Genomic DNA, 20,488 nt, shown 5'->3' with positions numbered 1-20,488 from the left:
CCAGAGGTTTGGTCTGGAGGCTTGGGGGTTCGGGATCGAATTGAACCCTCCCCCCAGTTCCGTCCGGACCGGAACCGAACCTCTGGACAGTTTGCAGATTTAATTTAAAAACAAAAACAAATGCAAAAGTACCTTTAGCCCCTTCGGGGGGCTTCCTGTATGCCTCTGTGTGTGTGTGTGTGTGTGTGTGTGTGTGTGTGTGTGTGTCCGCAAGGGTTCCCCTACCTCCCGCCGGCCTCTGAAATCACTGCCGCGGCCCAGGAGACTGATCCTTTTTGGCCCATTTGGACCTCTGTAGTAAGCGGGGGGGGGGCACTTTTTCCAAAATGGGTGCCGCACATGCGTAAATGGCCTCTGTGAGGCCTGGCATGGCTGACGGCCTCATAGAGGTCATTTGTGCATGTGCGGTGGCCATTTTGGAAAAAGTGGAGGGGAACCCCATGGCATACAGGAAGCCCCCCAAAGGGGCTAAAGGTACTTTTACATTTATTATTATTATTTTTTAAAAAAATCTGTGAACTGTCCGGACCTGGACCGGACCAGAAGGGGATGGGTTTCGATGGGGGCCAGACTGGACTTGGTCAGTTTGGTTCAAGTCCGGTGGGGACTCAAACTGAACCGGGCCAGCCGGTTCCGTGCACACCCCTAGGTACAGGAGCTGCTCCAGCCAACTGCATACCCTTGCTTGTATGTCATCCAGTGTGTGCATGTGTTTTGATGGCCTGATGCACATGTGCAGTCTCCATCGGTGCAGGAGCTTCATCACTGACTTTGATGCAACTTTTAATTTACATATTTATGACAGATATTTATATACCACATTTCAACAAAAGTTCCCAAAGCAGTTTACAAAGATATAAATAAATAAAGAGGCTCCCTGTCCCCAAAGGGCTTACAATCCAAAAAAAGAAATATAAGATAAGACACCAGCAACAGCCACTGGAGGGATGTTGTGCTGGCGAGAGATAGGGCCAGTTGCTCTCCTCCTGCTCAATAAAGAGAATTAAAAAGGTGCCTCTTTGTTCAGTTAGCAGGAGATGTGCACATCATCATAATTTACATGCGCACATGAACACATGCACACACACATACACACACCATGTGGAAAATTACAAGTTAAGGTGGTCACCTTAATTTCCACACCATGTACACAATGAAGACATACGCACACTGATTAAACACAGTGAGTCTAGACCAGAGCTCAGCTGTGTGAAGCACAACTTGATGTTACAATTTAATTCAATTGCTGGGTGGGTTGCACAGCACAGGCAGTATTTATAAACTGTGTCCCGGATAGTAGCAGCTGTCAGAGGATAACATAACAATTTGTGCCCTAAAGACTGATTCCTGTAGTGCCTCAGGAATATCATGCTAGCCAGAAGCGACTGCATGAGAGGCTTTGTGTATTGATTTAAACGTGTTTGCTCATTAAAGTGTTTACACTGCAGGAAGCATCACAAAGATGATGAAGTGAGATGGAAATTCTTGTGTAGAAACTATTTCTGTTGGCCAGGGCCTAATAAGGATACAGACTTATTTAGAAATGCTTGTATATAATGCTACAAGTAAACCTCAGCTAAAAGCAGGCTGTATTGCTCTGCTCAGGCATCAGAGAGATCAGTTTAGTGATTAAAATAAAACAAGTATGTTTAAGATGAGACTTAAGGTACTCACAACTTGCACGTGCTCTAAAAACATGGAAAATGAAACTTAAGGTGATCACCTTAGCTTCCGCAGCATGTAACGTTTAAGACTTTGTACAGTCTTGGATATTGTACTGCCTTCAGAAATTAGGCACCGTGCATCCACACTTGGCTGTGGTCTTTCAGTTTAACATTGAGATAGGGAGAGATGCACTTGGGCAGAAATTCAGCAGGTGCAGCTTCCCCGATCACCTGCTATAGATGCACCTGAGGAATTTCTGCTGGTGCATCACTGCAAAACAGTGCTTTTTCAAAGTGCTACCTATTCTAATGAATGTCGAGGCAGTGGTATACATTGTACATTGTTACAACACACATGGGAGTGCAACAGCAAGTATCAAGACTCACCTGTGCTCTGACCAAGAGAAGCTCCTCTTGAAGCTTCTCCTGGTCTTGAAGCACTCCTTAACTAAGAACTCTGGCCCCAATTAAAGGCCCCTGGATTCAATGGATGATTAGCAGCCACAGCTTGTCACTCTTCCTGCAGCTGCCCCCTTGGAGGATCCCTAGAACACTTGGGCCTTGGTGCCCCTCAATGGGGCTTCTGCTCTGTCCTTAGACAGAGGCTGTTCTTATGTGAAGGCAAAGTGATTGCCTGGCTGCTTGGCCCTCCCTCCCAATGGGCTTAGTCAGGAGGAAGTGAGGCTACCTCAGGTGTCTGCTTTGGGCTGGGGCCAGCCTGAGCAAGGAAGGAGGTGGGGCTCCCGGCTCCTACATAAACCCCTCCCTTCCGAGGCTGACTTTTCTGGTTTAACAGCTCCTACACTGAGTTTTGCACCAGCTTCTGGCCCAGGCCCAGACAGCAAGCCCTGCCTCCCACAATGCCCATGTGCCCCATAGCCTCACTCCTGTTCTTCATGGATACAGTGTTTTCTTCAGAGACAAAGGATGCCTGGGAAGAAATCCTATCCATGACCGAGAACAGTGGGTATGTTAATGTGGGGAAGATGGCTTGCCAACATGCTCCTGCAAATGCAGTTTGCACCACATTTTAATAATACAGGCACTACTGTTCTGTATAAGATAGATAGATAGATAGATAGATAGATAGATAGATAGATAGACAACAACAACAACTTTATTTGTTAGCCACCCCATAATAAATTGTTCTCTGGGTAGCTCACAACAATATAAAATACAAAATGCAGCACAAAGCATTTAAAAACTTTTTTTTAAAAATCAATTTTAAAAAGCCTGAGTGAACAGAAATGTCTTCACCTGGCATCTAAAAGAACAAAGTGATGATGCCTGTTGAGCCTAATTGTGGAGGCAGTTCCATAGATGTGGTGCCACCACCAAAAGGGCTCTCTCCCTAGTAGCCACCCACCTCACCTCATTTGGCAGGGGCACTTGGAGTCGGGTCTCTAAAGAAGATCTTAAGGTCTGAGATGAGACATATGGGGTAAGGTGCTCTCTCAAGTAACCTGGTCTCAAGCCGCATAGGTCTTCAAAGGTTAAAACCAGCACTTGGAATAGGGCCTGGAAATGGACTGGGAGCCAGTGCAGCTGACAAAAAACTGGCATGATATGATCAAAATACCCAGCCCTAGTTAATAATCTTATGGCCTTTCTTTGGACAAACTGCAGTTTCTGGACTGTTTTCAAAGACAGCCACACTGCAGAAATCTAAGCGGGAGATTACCAGAGTATGGGTAACTGTGGCCAAGTTACAGTTAATTTACTTGTCAAAGAATACATTACTGGCTGGCAAACTCTTCTTGAGCAGCAGTGTCAGTGGATTTCATGTTTGTAATATTAGGTTTTTTTAAAAAAGCAGAATGTTTTCAGACTATTTAAAAATTGTTAAATACAGGTGGACCTCGATATTTGCGGGGGTTCCGTTCTGCGGCTGTACCGCTGATATGGAAACTGCGAATATAAAATCATTGATCCCTATGGGATTGCAGGGGTTAGGTTCCCGGTCGGCCATTTCCAGCTGAAAACCAATCAATTTAGTGGGGTAGGAGCTCCTTACCAGTATTTGCTGCTCCCCCCCAAGTTGCACTGTGCCCCTAAACTGGCCAAAAATTGACCAAAAATCAGCTGGAAAATGGCCCAAAATTGGCCAATTTGCACATGGCAGGAGCTTCTTTCCTTGCTCTGCTGCTCTCCTCATGTCATGCTGTGCTATCACAGGGTTTTTTTGTTTTTGTTTTTTGATGGGAGCCATTTTGTGGCTCCGATTCCTAAAATGGCGGCGGGAAATGACCTCTGTGGTCATTTCTGGCTACCACCGACCTGCAGATATATGAGGCTGATGTGTTTTATAATTGGTTTTTTCACATATGCTGAGGTCAGGTGTCATTTTCCTGACCGTGGATATACGAAACCGTGGTTAACAAATCTGCGAATAAGGAGGTCCACCTGTATAGGTATTGGCCATTGGTTCCTTCACTGAGCTCTTGGCTCTTGCTTCTGCCTTGCTGGACCCTGGCATTCCTTCAGCACTCTTTGAAAAGTAGCTGGCTGTTAGGATAAAACAACTTCAAGATTATTTCAACCCACTGGGAAGCCTGATTCTATTGAACAGGATGTTCCTCATAAGGCAATATGTGAATGGTCTCTTGTCTCTTACAATGAAAGCTGCTCCTACACCTCTGACAAGATTCTTCATCTAAGTGTGTCTTTAGATTAGCTTTGTAAATTGTAGAGTATGACCTGCTGATAATTTTGTCATTGCAAGTCCTGTTTCTTTCAGTGCCCTGTATTGGTGATTCTTACCACAAATTATTTGCTCTGCATGTCAGCACTTTTCTACATGGCACCTACTCTCCCTGATAGATTGCAAGAGAGATTGCAAAGGAAGGCATGACATCACTGGCTGTGCCCATGTGTTTTTGTCATCCATCCCTTAGGGGAGCAGTGTGAGGAGAAGCTTTCTTCAAGTGAGCACTTACTTGGTATCACATGATAGGTGTTCAGCATTGGCTTGTGGTATTCACTTGTCCTTTTCCATTAAGTTTCTGTTTCAGTGTTAATTGATACACAGAGAAGATTGTTAAGAGAGCAGCCTGTTTGGGGGACTCCCAGCAGCACCCCTATATATGTGATTCAGAATTAAAGGCTTGTAGTTTCCATTTTGACTAGCTGAACTCTTGGGCTTGCGGGCTCACCATTTTCCTACATGGGCTAACTCCAAAGGATAAGTTGCTTAGCAAGTAAGTTGCTTGGAAGGTAACTCCAAGTCAAGCCTAACCTGAAACAGAAAGGGGAACTATTCCCCATGCTCCCCACTCTGTTCAGGCACAGAGGAGGTTGCTGAGTAGACCCAAGTTAAGGAGAAGCTGTCTTTCTAAAGGAGTAGTCAAAATTCGGTGTTGGCACAAATGATTACTGCAGGCTCAGCCCTCTAACATATGCGTTAATGGTTGGCATGAAGCATGGGGAAAGTTCTCACTATGTTAAAGAAATACCTATGTTCCATTCGGAAGGCCTTCTTGACATGGGATAAGCTCTGAGTCCATCTATTCAATGTTTTTACATACAAGTTGTCTAAACCTTTTCACTTCATAGTGCTCTAGGTGCAGACCCACCTGGGGATGAACAGGACAAAATGTATTCTTTTGTCCACTACAGATGCCACCCTTCTCAGCAACAAGTTATGATGAGATCAGCATTTGGCCCCAGGGCAGGATTCTGCCTATTTGTGCCACAAACCCCATCAAGAACTGTGTCCCTTCGCCAGGTTCACCCACTGTATGTACATGCATCTGGACATCAGCTATTTCATCTGGCTTTGCCTTGGTCCTCGTGCCTGTCCCACTTTCAGCCTCCAGGTTGGGCCTGTCTCCAGGCCCAATCTGTGCAGCACACTTGGCTGCATCTCAGAGAACTGGTCCCCTGGGATCAGACCACCTTTAGACTGCTACTGGCTTGTCTGTGGCATGCATGTCTCCACTCTTGCATCCCATTTTGCTGCTTGATCCCAGAGAGAGGTCCCTCAGCACCTGCTGAGCAACAAGTGTCCAACACACCATCAGAAGGATACAGGTATACTAACCAACCCCTGCTCCAGATTCTTTTGCTCCCCTCCCTCCTTGCTTTCTTTAAAGACTAAAGTTGTTTTCTAAAGTCCCGTTTCTCTGGCCAGCCTTGAGTTGATTTTAATTTGGATCTCAAGCAAAAACGCCTCTGTGTGAACCTCAATTTAGTTTTATTAGTCTTATTAGTTGATATTGTGTTGATTATTAATCAATTTCCCTTCTATACCCTTATTACCCTAAAATACACCTGATTGAATTTTGACTTCTACTCTCTGTCATCAGTTTCCAAGACCGAAGCTTTGCATAAATATATTCTGTAATGAACTGATCGCTTTAGATCCACTGATTCTCCACACAAGCGCAAAAGTTAGTCAGGAGTGTTTTGTCAACACCCCAGAGCAGTTTTATTAACAAGATGTTCATTTGGTAAATTGCCAAGCCAGCTTCCTCTTCTACTGAGCTATCTTCTCCATATATCTACCATCAAGACACTGCCCACTGAGAACACAGTTTAACTGTGGGTGGAAACCATTTTCTACATGAAGGCAAGAGCAGAAAAGAGGCAGAGAAACTGCTATGGAAGAAAGATGTGTCCTAATCCAGACAGTATGTGAAAATGATCAATAGGCCAAGCCTGAACTCACTGAGAAAATGAGGATCAAGCTAGATATAATGTGGAGGTCTCTACTGGAATGTTCAATACTTTTTTTCAAAAAGTAGATGTGAGGAGAAGTATTTGAATAAGGCCATAGTGTGGGGTGGGTAGGTTTCTAACTGTTTCCTCCATGAAGCACATGAGCTAGCTTGTAGGGTTGCCACCTGTCCCACACTGTGTTGGATGTCCCGATTTCCTGTGGGGAAATGCTCATCCTGTTTGGGGCTCAATTTATCTTGCTTTTTCCCTTTTATTTTTGATTTTTAAAAAACTTTTTGTTAAAAAGCTGCTGTTGTGTGGCGGTGGTGGCAGTGGCAGAGGAGCAGGGACAGCAGTGAGAGCAACTCCCACCTCCCAAGCTTTGTGAAGTCAGGGGCTCGGGGTGGGCATACTTGTGACAGTTGCGCTGGCGGCAGGCAAGTGAGACTTGGAGAGAAGGCAGTGAAAGAGCTCTTCCCTCGGGCCCGCCTTCCTCCCAAATGAGGCAGATTGGGCGGCCGATTTCAGGCCTCTGTGCATGCGCCACCACCAGGTACATGCACCTGGTGGCTGCCACCTGGTACCAAAATAAGTCCTGCCCCAGGTGCCCCACCTCTAGGTCTCCCCTTGGGCCCCCTTCAGTGTCCCCATTTCAGCCAACGCAATGTTGGCAACCTTAAGTGGTTGGCACCATCTAGGGGGATGAATTGTGATTTTTGATAACATTTAGATCTCTAGAGATGTGGCTAAAGACAATGGTCTTTTTACCTAATGGGTTTAATGTCCAAGGATCACCAATCTGAATGAACAAATTCTGAGGAAACAGCATCTCTGATATGTGAGTTATTCTTTGCATGTTAGAAAATAAAAATCATTTACCTTTCCTACTTGGAAGTGTAAAGAAGTTTACTCTTCTTTAAGTAAACTGCATGAAATCATCTGATGTTCAGAACAGAAATGAAGATTGGTAGGAATGTCCTTCAAAGACTGCTCCACATGATGAAAATACAACAATTTGTTCATTGTTATCCTAACCTTGACTTTAACCCTTTGTACAAAAATGATTGCATTTTACCCTAAAAGTAGGAGGTAGGGATAAAGGAGTGATAGCACACAGAAAAGTGTAAGTGCAACAGTGCTGTCACATAGTTGTTTTATCATCACCATCACCACCACCACCATCATCAAATTATTATTAGCAGTCATCCCCTGAGATGGTACAGGTAGCCAAAATTTGTGGGCCTGGCTCATGGACTAATGGTATGGCCCTGGTCCAAATCCCTCCCCAAGCTGCTACTAGCCACATGGGGGAAACATATAGGCACAAAAATTGTGCCCATAAGTGTTCCCCTTGATAGCTAATAGCAAATTGGAGTGTGTGTGTGTGTGTGTGTGTGTGTGTGTGTGTGTGTGTTTACATCAGGGAACACATGTGTGTGCATACACACACACACACAAAGCCAGATCCAAATCAGGCTTCTACGACAGCTACGTGTGTGTGTGTGTGTGTGTGTGTGTGTGTGTGTGTGTGTGTGTAGTTCTAATCGCGGATCTCCCAAATTGCATCTAGTTCAGCCTTCATAAAACGCAAGCTCATGTAAAATGGAATAAGAAAATGAAGCGCTTGTTTGCGGCTACGAAAAGAGATCATTATCTTTCATCATGATGACTAACTTTCAGGCACAACATTGACACAGGGAAGTTTTCATCAAACAACCCCAAAGCTTTGTGCATCTGAAAACCTGCAAATGTACTTGAGGAAACCACATAAGAAAGTACATGACCAACTCAGGCATAATTTCTGAGTCTGGCCTGAATGTTTGTTTCAAAGCATGTGTTTAACTCATTACTAGACTTCTGAAGCCTTTGGTTGTTATAATAATTGTTGGCTAAGGGCATGGGTAAACTCTTCTAGTCTGGAATGACAGCAACTCACTGTTCCAAAGCAACCTTTGATGGAACAGACTGCTTTGCAGTGTGATGTGATGTGAAAGCTCAGTCTCTGAGCATGTCAACCTTGGCCTCCATGTGGTTTGCATAAAACAAGGGTAGAGTATTGATTTTTCTTCTTCATGCTTGTATCTTTACATATTACCGTCATTTTGCTACCTGCACCCAGGTAGCAAGTATTAAAATAACATGGCTCATCTTAATAGCAATAGCAATAGCACTTACATTTATATACCGCTCTATAGCCGGAGCTCTCTAAGTGGTTTATGATTTAGCATATTGCCCCCAACATTCTGGGTACTCATTCTGGGTAATAGGATGTAAATGGTCATATTTTCAGAAAGAGAAACATCTCTACTACTACTACTGATACAAATATGTACATACCACTTATCAACAAAAGTTCTCAAAGTTGTTGACATAGACAGATAGACAGACAAAAAAAATAAATAACAAATAAGATGGTTCTCTGTCCTGAAAAGGCTCACTATCTAAATCAAACACAACATTCATATCCTCTATGCTACTAATTTTACATACTGAATGTCATGAGTGACTAGGCTGGCACAAAGATATGCTGAAGACATACTCTGCAGCATTTCACTTATGAAAATGAGGACATGCCTGTGAATGTGTAATGAGCATAGCCAAGCAACTTGGGGAGATGTGGCATGCTTGTGATCAGAATTGTATTCCACAAGCAGGTAAGAGCATACAGAGCACATTATCCCAGATTATCAAAGGAAATGAGTGAATGCCATACCTTCCAAAATTTTGCAGATGAAAAGAGAGATACACTTCTAACAACTAATTCTCATCCCAAGGATTACTGCCCAAGCCCCCAACCCACTACTACACATTGCTGAAGACTAGATTCCACCCTCTCTATGCACAGACACTCTATGCACAACCACTCTATGATCAGTGCTGGTCATCTATTTGCATGCAGGTCCACTAAAGACAAGATGCATCCACTCATCCACTTGGAGATTTAATTTCTTAGCAATGCTGGGGAGAGAGATGAATCCTGAAGAATTACAATTCCAGCAACTTACATGAAAACATTGAAAAAGGCATCTTCAAGGGGCAAAAATAGGGACAAAAGAGGGATAGTGATTTATTAGGTTCAGATTCCAGAAAATTAGAACTGTCCCGGCTAAATAAGAAGAGTTGGACCCTCTGCTGAAGTCGTCATTGAGGTCATTCATACCATCAAAAACTGAGGCTCTTCCCATGACCAGCCAAAACTGGGCTAAGGGAGCCAGCCCTCTTTTGGCTGTTATTGTGCTACCACAGGAGCCATGTATCTCCCAACGGCCAGCCTTCTAAAGTGCCCCCCCTTAAACGAGGTTAGCGGAACAAGCGCTCCACTAACCCCATTTTTGTTATCATGAGTTGCTGCGGTGCGGCTCTGCGGCTCACGATGAGACCACTGACTGGGAGGCTACAACAAGCCTCCCAGCATTGGGGAGGGGGCATCCCCAGAATGCCCCATGCACTCATGTGGGGCATTCTGGAACTTCCAAGGGCCAGGCAGCCTCTGATCTCTACTGCCCCAACTGGCTCCGTGACGGAGCTGGCAATGGGGTGGGCGGCCAATCCAGCCTCCCAGGGCAGGCTCTCTGCTCATCTGCCTCTAAGGCTCTCCACACTGCTCATGTGGAGAGTTTTACTGTGTTCTACCCAGGTTTGGGAGCTGTGTGTGCTCCCAATTTTCAGTTGTGTGGAAGCAAGGTAGGAGGAAAAGCTACCCAGGTTTCCCTCCTACCCGGCTTCCACATAGTCACTTCTACTCAGGTTTTCCTCCTACCTTGCTTCTACACAACTGAAAATTGGGAGCACACACAGCTCCCAAACCCAGGTAGAACGCAATTTTTGATTGTATGAATGACCTCAGTTTGCAGTGTTCTTAAATAGAAATCAGCTGGCTTTGGAGCAGTGCTTCCAGGGAGGTATTGCCTGGGAGCAAGGATCAGGAAGTAAAGAGAACAGTCTAGACAGGGGAAGCATTCAGCTTGTGCATAAAGCTATTTTCCAGCTGTTGTTTTGTAATCAAACTTGATGAAGCTTTACTTCTGTGCCTTAGCTGCCTGACAAAATGATCAAAATAAATGCAACTGGCATCATATGAGGGGGGAAATCTCCATTTGATGCCACATATGCCCAAAGAAAGAGTCCTGTTACATGTAAGCAAAAGCATGTGAGTAGACAAGCTGTGCATAAGCTGTGAGTAGAAAGACCTTAGGAGTATCGGAAGATGTAACTAGGCAGAGGAAGCAATTGATTCCTCATCTGTGTGCCCACAGGAGATGGGGATTTTCTGCTTTATAGAGGTGAGAATGAAGCATCTTATTTATATTTATTTTGGTGTATGGGAATCTTGGTATTACCTCCAACCTATAGATTAAGATAATGGGGAGTCTTGGGACTGAAAGACCAGAGGACTGTGTAGATGAATGGAGGCTAAACTGTAAATGAGTACAGCATATGAGACTGTAGAACATGATCTTTGCCTAACTTCTACTTAACACAGAGGTGTGTGCCTTAACTTACTAGTTCTAATCTTGTTGATGTACATATGCATTTGTAGATGCCTTTACTCTTCCCTTCAACTAAAGGTTTTTTTAATCCTAGAACATAGTGAGGCTGTTCTCACGTGCAGCCTAACCAGTGTTCCCTCTAACAGAAATTCCCAGATGTTGTTGACTGCAACTCCAATAATCCACAGCAAAGGCCATTGCAGCTGGGGATGCTGGGAGTTGTAGTGAACAACATCTGGAAATCTCTGTTAGAGGGAACACTGAGACTAACCTAGGCTAGGGATGCCCAGCCTGGGTTAGGCTGTATGTGAGAACTGCCCAGATCAGACCCAATTCTGGTGGGCCAGCACTGCCTAGCCTGGCTTTGTAGCCCGGCTGCTATCCAAGGTTAAAGGAGCGAGCGCTCCCTTAAACTGGGCTCATGTGTGAGCTGGGATGCTTCCAGCCCAGCCACACAAAGACAGGGGCATAACTATAGGGGGGGCGGGGGGCACGTGCCCTGGGCGCCACCCCGGCGGGTCACGTGGGGGGGTGCCAAAAAGTGGCTCTCCCCTGCACCCCCCTGGATCGCTCGCCAAGTGTGGCGGCGGGCGTGTGGCGGCGTTGGCGATGGCCTGTAGCAGGCTGAGCGGCAGCGCGGCGGGTCGCCTGCGGCGTTGGCGATGGCCTGTAGCGGGCCGAGCAGCGGCGCGGCGGGTCGCCCGCGGCGTTTGCATGGCCTGTAGCAGGCCGAGCGGCGGCGTGGCGGATCGCCCACCGAGGACTACTGCAGAGTGGCGCCGAGCCTGCCTGCTGGCCCGGCACCACTTCCCAACTGCGCAGCGCAGTTGGGAAGCGGTGCCGGGCCAGCAGGCAGGCTCGGCACCGCTCTGCAGTAGTCCTCGGCGGGTGATCCGCCGCGCCGCCGCTCGGCCCGCTACAGGCCATCGCCAATGCCGCGGGTGACCCGCCACCCCGCCACTCAGCCTGCTACAGGCCATCGCCAACGCCGCCGCATGCCTGCCGCCAAATCGCCGCCACTGCCAGCGATCTGCCGCCTGGGGGGCACCGTGCCGCTGCCAGGTGTGTGGGGGCTGAGGGGGCGGCGGGGGGGGCGCCATTTCAGGGCCGGCCAGCCCTGGGCGCCGTTTCTCCCCGATACGCCACTGCACACAGAGACAGGTGCCTAGAGCGCCCATCTCTTGAGGGAATCTCCCAATGCATCACACAAGTCATTGTGGGATCTTCAGAGGCTGGGGAAATGAGTCTCGGCCTCTACTTATCCACGCTGCTCCTGGTAGCACTGGTCATGTGAGTGCACAGCTTGCGGGCCTTCAGGGCTGTGAGTGGTTATCTGGGGGAAGGTAGGTTGAACCCTGCCTGCCCGACCCCCGACTGACCACACATGGCATGTGAACAGCCCCATTATGTCAAATATTTTCCTGTTCAATTTCCTTCTCTGCCTTTCCCCTTCCCAATTAAAAATTGCTCTCTTTTCAATTCAAGATGCATTTGATTGCAAGTGGGGAAGCTCTTGAGGAAATACGTGTTCAGGTTCCAAGGTTTTAAGGCAGAGGTTTGTATCAGATTTGAATGGAGCTTAGCCCTTGGGACTGCCATTTTTCTTGGCAAAAGATTAGATATGTATTTAGCTGTAGTCTTATTGACCTAGTTCTGTTTCCTTTTCTTAAAAACAAAAACCTAGAAAGTAAGCACTACTTGGCTCTGTCATTACTCCTGAAGAAATCCATTGAACACATCTGAGTTTCTGGCTTATCTCATACAGAATATGCCAGTTATTTATTTATTGGCCAGGGTAGATTGAGGCATAGAAACATGGAGGTCATTCACACAATCAACAACTGTCTTATACCTGGGTTTGGGAGCTGTGTGTTCTCCCAGTGTTCAGTTGTGTGGAAGCAAGATGAGAGGGAAACCTGGGTAGGGGTGACTGTGTGGAAGTCAGGCAGGAGGAAAAGCTACCCAGGTTTCCCTCCTACCTGGCTTCCACAGAGTCACTTCTACTCAGTTTTTTCTCCTACCTTGCTTTCACACAGTTGAACATTGAGAGCACACACACCTCCCAAACCCGGGTAGAACACAGTTTTTGATTGTGTGAATGACCTTATCAATTCATCCAGGCTTTTAAATAGATTTATAGAATCTATCATTGTTTTAAATAGTTTTAATATTTTAATGTTTCATAATGTTGTTTTTAATGTGTGTGCTTTTACTGTAAACCACCCAGAAATGTGAGCTTTGGGCAGTATATAGATGTGCTAAACAAACAAATTTTAAAAATAGGTATTTAACTCTTTCCCCTCACACTCCAGTTCTGCAGAAAATCCCTCCACGAAGCTTCGAGGATGGGGGAGGGGGGGAAGGAGCTGGAACATGCAACCATGGGTTCACTTAATCCTGCCAAAATCCATAGGTTTGAATTTTTTTGACCAGTTTGTGTGGAAATGTGCATTTTAACTTAATTTTTATAGAGAGATACATTGCTTTAACTAAGCAATGCCGATTTTTGTTCAGCTGCCCTGTTTAGTTGGTTTAGTTATTGTTCTATTTGTGGAAATGCTGCTGGGCCTGTCTTAAAACAACAACAACAACAACAAACCCTACTGAACTGATTGGGATTTTCATTAAGTGTCAGACATGTCTTGCAGTGAATAGTTAATTGTTTCCTAGCTGTTTAGGTGCATCTTGTGGCTCTTTAAATGCAAATCCATATTGGTTCTTCAAAGGGGAAAGTAAACCTCTTTGATAACCTTGTCTGCTTATCAGCTTCCTGTTTCTCAGAAGCAAGAGGCTGGTTTCTAGGACTTTTACCACTTTTCTCCCTGCCTATTTGTCACCTAATTATAAATAAATCCTGTGGTTTAAATAGCAGAGGGCTGGGCTATTCCATGTTTTTTTAAAAACCTACAGTCTCTAAATTTTGATTATGTGGTTGTCTTCCCCATCTCCACTGGTAAAAGATCTGTTTTTTTCTGCCAATTCCACATATTTATTTACTTATTTAGCATACAGTATTTTTATATTTGCATCTCTGAGCGGTTTACAAAAAAATAGTCTCAGAGTCGCGAGAAGGGAGGCTCTGGATTTCTGTGGCTTATACGGGTTAAGGTAGGAGGCACACCAGAAGGAACAGAGAGGACTGGAGGGACCAAGATAAGAGGCTTGGACTTTTCCAGCTAGTCTCCTCCATATGGACTAGGATAATTATTGCAGCCTCCCAGCACTCTTGCCCGGCCTGTGCAGCCAGAAGATCGGCTCGTCTCTTTCTCTGCTTCCTTGTTAGAGCTGTGGCCTTCCTTTCTTGCTTGCCTGATAATCTGCACCTGTGGGATTATATCAGCCAAGTCTCAGACGCTCTCATGAGAGGGGAGACTTGGGATTTCTGGGGCTTATAAGGAATGAGGTGTGCCAAAGGTGGATATACAGCCTCAAAACAGTAGTACACATGCTGGTAACCTCCAGACTTGATTACTGCAAAGCACGCTATATGAGGCTGCCTTTGGACGTAGTTTGGAAACCGTATTTGGTGCAAAACATGGAGCCAGGTTGGTCTCATGGTCATTTCGAAGAGGCCACGTTACTCCTATATGAAAAGAACTACACTTGCTAGCAATAAGTTTCCAAGCAATATACAAAGTGCTGATTATAACCTATAAAGCCCTAAACCACTTAGGCTCGGGGTGTATAAGAGAATGTCCTCTTCTCTATGAGCCCTGCTGCCCATTGTGACCATCCAGAGAGCTCCATCTGCAGTTGCCACCAGTTCATCTGGTGGCTACTCAGGGATGCGCCTTCTCTGTTGGAACACCTAGGCTTGGGATGATGGCTCGGGATGATTGTGGCTTGAGATGATGGGAGTTTTCATTCAACAAGAGCTGGAGGGCCAAGGTTGCCGACTTCTGAGCTAGCACAACATCCTTTCACTAGCACATGTTTGTGCAAATGCAACATTGGTCTGAAAGTCAACCAGTGGGACTTATTTTGAGTTAGGATTGAATTGACAAATGGATAAATATATTTATTATTATTTTATTTATTCGAGATATACACACACACGCACACACACACAAATACAAAAATATGTATTTCTCACATCCATGAGAAATGATAAGCTTTTCTTCTGTGGAATATTATTATTTTTATTATTTACATTTTATATCCCGCTCTTCCTCCAAGGAGCCCAGAGCGGTGTACTACATACTTGTATTTCTCCTTACAACAACCCTGTGAAGTAGGTTAGGCTGAGAGGGAAGCGACTGGCCCAGAGGCACCTAGCTAGTATCATGGCTGAATGGGGATTTGAATCCGGGTCTCCCCGGTCCTAGTCCAGCACTCTAACCACTACACCATGACACCAACCCTGTGCAACATGCTTCCTAATGGCTGACTGTGGGAACAGCTGTAGGCATCTTGTGGTTTGGGGGACAATCAACAGACATCAGGAATAAACCATATGGAGGTCTAGTACCTCCATGCTCTGCTTGTGAGTGCTCAGAATGGAAACAGAAGGCAGGGATGTTGTTAGGGCAGGACCTTAGGGCCCAGGTTTGGGGCCCCGCTCTGATGCCCCCCCCCCCAGCACTCTAGCAGCCCACCAGCAGCATCAGGAATCTCCTCCTCACCAGTGCAGGCATCAACTTGGAAATTGTTCCATGGCTGCTCCACTCTGCCTCCTCTGCATCAACAGCCCTGCACCTTCCAATGAGAGGCTATCCTTTGCACACAGGCAGGCAGACTGCTGCTCCCCGCACCTGACAATCAGCTGTTGGTGGGTGGGTGCTGCTGCCTGCCTGCCTGCAAGCCAATCCACAGCTCTCCCAGGCATGGGAACCCCAGGCTAGCCTAGGCTTCAAATGGGCAGAGTGTTGCTGGTGAGGGCTGCACAGTGTGTGTCCACTGCTGCCACCTGCACTTGCTGCCTCCTCCATGCTGGTGCCCCCAGAGTTGTCTTGAAGGACACTTTGCTTCTGCTGCTACTCTCCACCCCAGTCAGGTTTGTGTGCTTAAGCATGCTGTGTGAATCTGTAGGGGTTGTATGTGTTTTGTTTGGGTGTGTGTGTGTGTTAATGGTACTGCTCTGGCGGAATTGGCAAATACCCCTGACTACTTTGGGGCTTGTGTCTTAAATGGAGCAGCCCATTTCAGAATAAATTTGTGCAAACACTTCGGTCTTAGAAAGACCCGACAGAGAGTTTGAAGTCCAAAATAGAATCAGTTTATTTTAGGGTGTAAGGGTACAGAAGAGAATATTGTTTAATAAACAACACAATATTTAACTAATACAACTGACAAGACTAACAAATCAATAGGTAGGTTGAAGCTCACGAAGAGGTATTTTGGCTTGAGTTCCAAATTAAGTCCACTCAAGGCTGGCCAGACAAACGGTCTTAGAGAACGCTTTGGATTTCAAAGAGGACAAGAAAGGAGGGGTGCAAGAGGCTTTAGAGCAGAGATTAGTGATACCTAAGTCCGTCTGGTGGGGTTTGTGGACGCTTGTAGCTTGACCGATGTTGAAGGACCTCTTTCCTCCGGGATGGACTGGAAGGCAAATGGCAGGAGTGGGGACCTAGGTGCCAAACGAGGGTCTGGGAGCCAGGAAAAGTCTAAAGGGTGTCCGATCTCAGGAGACTAGTATCTCACCACAGCCAAGCATGTTGCACAGATCGGGCTTGGAAAAAGGGCCAATCTGGAGGAGACAAGCGGGATGGGAAGGAGAGTCCAGGCAAAGAAAGATGGTGCCGCTAGTGCCCAAATGCACAAACACACAATGAGTGAATCCAGGAAAGAGAGCGCTGTTTGGTGGTCTCAAAATGGTTGCTAGAAATTGTTTATGTCAAATTACCAGGAAGTAGCGGGGGTGTGGGGTTGGTTTAGGCGATTAGATCCAGGGTCTAAAACTACTTAGCTGCACCCCTGACAGAAAGGTGGACTAGATGGGCCTTTAGCAAGGCATTCACAACAATGGGAAAGATCAGAACAGTCCCAGGTTTTAGTAAAATGTCAGTCACCCCCTTATCTGAAGATCTTCCCCTAATAATCCCAGATATGGACAGGCTGGTTCTAGGTGATGTGAGAAAGGCATTCTGTACATATGCAAAAGATGCTCCCCACTTAATTACTTGCTGTGTACAGGGTAGAGCCTTGTAATGGAAAACGGTAGCCCTGCACAGTCATTCATTCCATGCATCATGAACTTGCATCTTGGTGGGAGGGTTGCCTACATATGGTTGGGAGCCCTCTCTATAGAAGTTCTAATTCAGGGCTCCCCAACCTTGGTTCCCCAGATGTTATTGGACACAATTCCCATCATCCCCAGCAATGGCCAGTGGCCAAGGCCATTGTGGCTGGCCACAATGGGAACTGGAGTTTAACAACATGTGGGGAGCCAAGATTGGTAACCCCTGTTCCAATGAATGTTCTGAGGTTGTGGGTGGAGCCGGTTGCTGTGACGCAGCCTTCCCACTGCACAGGTTAATGCTATGTGGAGACTGAACAAGGCTAATAGAAGAGGCAATGGAAGAATGCTTAGAAAATGGTATTCTGCAAATGAGGGGTTCAGTTTTATAAACAGATGACAAATGGCTGCATAAACTTGTGATCAGCAAGGCATGGTAGTGTTCCCATCTAATTTAAAAAGTCCTCATTTTGAGACAAATGTTCTGGGGCATCACCAGTACCTTTGCACTGCAGCTGTAATTTAGGACACGTAGCAATTGCACACTGTTCCTGAACAAACATCTGGTGAGGCCAAGGGTGAGGCTGATCATGGGAATTTGGAAAATCAAAGAGTACTTGCCAAATCAGCAGATAACAGGTTTTTAACAACGGAGGAAAATTCTCCAAGCCCAACATAATTAGAAAATGATAGCAAAAAAGAGACATAGGCAGTATTCTGCCATAAGGAAGCTATTTCTTAAATAATTTGTTCTGATGCTACAAAATAAACTAGGTTGATCGAAGGAAAAGAGAGATAATGCTTTTGTATTATCTCATATTTTTGTATTATCTCAAACATATTCAGCCAACTTAGTCTGCAATTCAGAAAAAGGTTTTGATCCAAGATAGATACAAATATTAAAAATGGCTTCAGTGTTGCTAATACAAAACAAAATATATTTCTGTATTCAGCCAGCCAGCATATCTTTGCCAGGAATCAGTTGTGATTCTGCAGCAAACAAAAGTGACTATGCAGAAGGTGCAGAAAATAAAACTGAATTGTGCTAACACAGTGTATGATTGGTTTTTCAAAAGATGCAATACTGAAAGCATTCTTTAAGTAACTGAAGAGCGGAAGGAAGGTTGGGATTTTTATTTTTATTTTGTCTTGTGGTGAACTTTCTTGAAACAAAAAATATTAACTCATAAAAAGTCATGAGACATTCTGAATAGTGTAGACTTGGGAGAGCTGGGTCTGAATACCCACTCGGCTATGAAGCTCACCGGGTAACTTGAGGCCACTAACTGAGGTCATTCACACAGCCAGAAATCGGGTAGGACAAGTGTCTTACCCATGTTCGGGAGCAGTGTGTGCTCCCAGTTTTCGGTTGTGTGGGAGCAAACAACTAGGTAGCAGTGGTGTTGTTGCAAATCCAGATGTGCAGAAACTGCCTGTGACAGCCCCCATGGCCATGCCCACTCTAAGCCAGAGAAGCTGAGAAGTACCGGCACTCCGTTCCTGCGTGTTCCCCTTGCACTACACCCCTGCTAGGTAGGAAGAGGGAGACATGATTATGTGGAATCAAGGCAGGAGGAAAAGTTGGGTAGGACAGCTTTTGCTCCTACCTCGGTCAAATGCTGGGTATGAAAGCTGTGTCCTGCCCAGCTTTTCCTCTACCTTGATTCCACACAATCAATTCTCCCTCCTCCTACATAGTTGTTTGCTCCCACACAACTGGAAACTTGGGCCACACACAACTCCCAAACCAGAAAAGTACCCTACCCAGATTTCGGTTTTGTGAAGGACCTCACTATTCCTCACAAGGTTAGGAACCGCCTTGGGATTGTTTTGATGAAAGGTGGTATATACATTTAACAATAACGTAAATAAATTTAACAATAAATAAGGCTGTTGTGAAGATAAAATGGGATAACATACACATGTTGCTCTGACTTCCTTGCAGGAAACATAAGGCACAAATTTGGCTAATACATAACTTTATGTTCTTGTTAGGGAAAAAAAACACTATTAATGAGTCATCTTATTAGAACGTTACTCTTACATATATATTGTATTAGCAGTGATACATAGGAAGCTTCCTTTTACTGAGTCAGACCATTGGTCCATCTAGGTCAGTATTGCTTACACTGACAGAAAGCAGCTCTTTGGAGTTTCTGGCAGGAATCTTTCCCAGCCCTACCTGGAGAAGGCAAGGATTGAACCAGGAAAAGTTGTACCACTGAGCCATGGCCCCATCCTCTATTATGTCCATTATGTCTGCCAGGCTAGTGCCCAGTATGTCTGAAATTTTCCTCCAAAAGAGTCAGTTGTGTACAGAAATTGAGATTTGGACATGTGGGAAGCTATGATCATTTATACAGCCATTTCTATTGAAAATCAATGGGAGGTAATTGTTAGGCCAGGGATGGTCTTTTGAGACCTGGAAACTTTCATGGGGTTTTTGAAGGAGATACCCACCCTCAGAACTTAGGGAAGGTGACTCCCACCAGCTAAAGGAAGGGGCAGGGTATGATGGTGTGCATGTGTGAAGGAAGAGTAGTAGCTTGAAGCCTGGAACAAATAAATGGAGAAAGAGGGATGTGGATTAGCTAGTGCATCTTGGGCAGGAGAGCTGGTCTTGTGATAGCAAGCATGAATTGCTCCCTTTGCTAAACAGGATTCACCTTGGCTTTGCATTTGGATGGGCAACTACATGTGAATACTGTGAGATATACCCCTTAAGGCAGGCTTCCCCAACCTGCGGCCCAGCCCAATTTATTGTGGCTGGGTATGCTGGGAGTTGTAGTTCAGCAACATCTGGAGGGCTGCAGGTTGGGGAAGCTTGGGGATGGGGCTATAGCTCAGTGGAAGAGCATCCCAGGTTCACTCTCTGGCATCTCGAAGTAGGGCTGGAAGAGATTCCTGCCTGAAACCTTGAAGAGTCGCTGCCAGTCAGTGTAGACAGTGCTGAGCTAGATGGACTGACTCAGCATAAGAAAGCTTCCTATGCCTCTTTCTAGGGTTCTGATATGGGCTAGACAAACTGCTACATTGTAGGAGTGTGCATACCTCTTGCTTCCACTTATGCTCTACTTGTATATTTGTATTGGAAACAAAGGATTTCCAATATTATCTCCTCCAAAGGAAATGGAACCTAAATAGTGCTATCTCTAGAACCTCTCACCACCCAGGGAAATGAGGAGTGCACACAACAGCTGTATGAGAGTTTCACTTTTGACTGATTATTTTGGGGCATGAGATGCTCTCTTTGGGGATATGGGTTTGTATAGATTTTGGCATCTTCCTTTCTTCTTTTTATTGCCTGCAGGGCCTTTATTTACTCTGTTATGTAATTTTCACTGACTCTCAGGTCCTTTTGTTGGTTTATCTGATTATTTTCCTTGCTTGGTTTTCTCCCCCACCCCCCGCTCAATGGCTGTTCTTCTAGATTTGCCTGTGTTCTTCCTTCAAATGCATTTGTCTTCTTGAGCGGCCGTAACACTATTAATGTCTCTGCCTCC

This window comes from Hemicordylus capensis, chromosome 3 (genome assembly GCF_027244095.1).
Source record: "Hemicordylus capensis ecotype Gifberg chromosome 3, rHemCap1.1.pri, whole genome shotgun sequence".
Lineage (NCBI taxonomy): Eukaryota > Metazoa > Chordata > Lepidosauria > Squamata > Cordylidae > Hemicordylus > Hemicordylus capensis.
Note: the sequence above shows the minus strand (reverse complement) of the source record.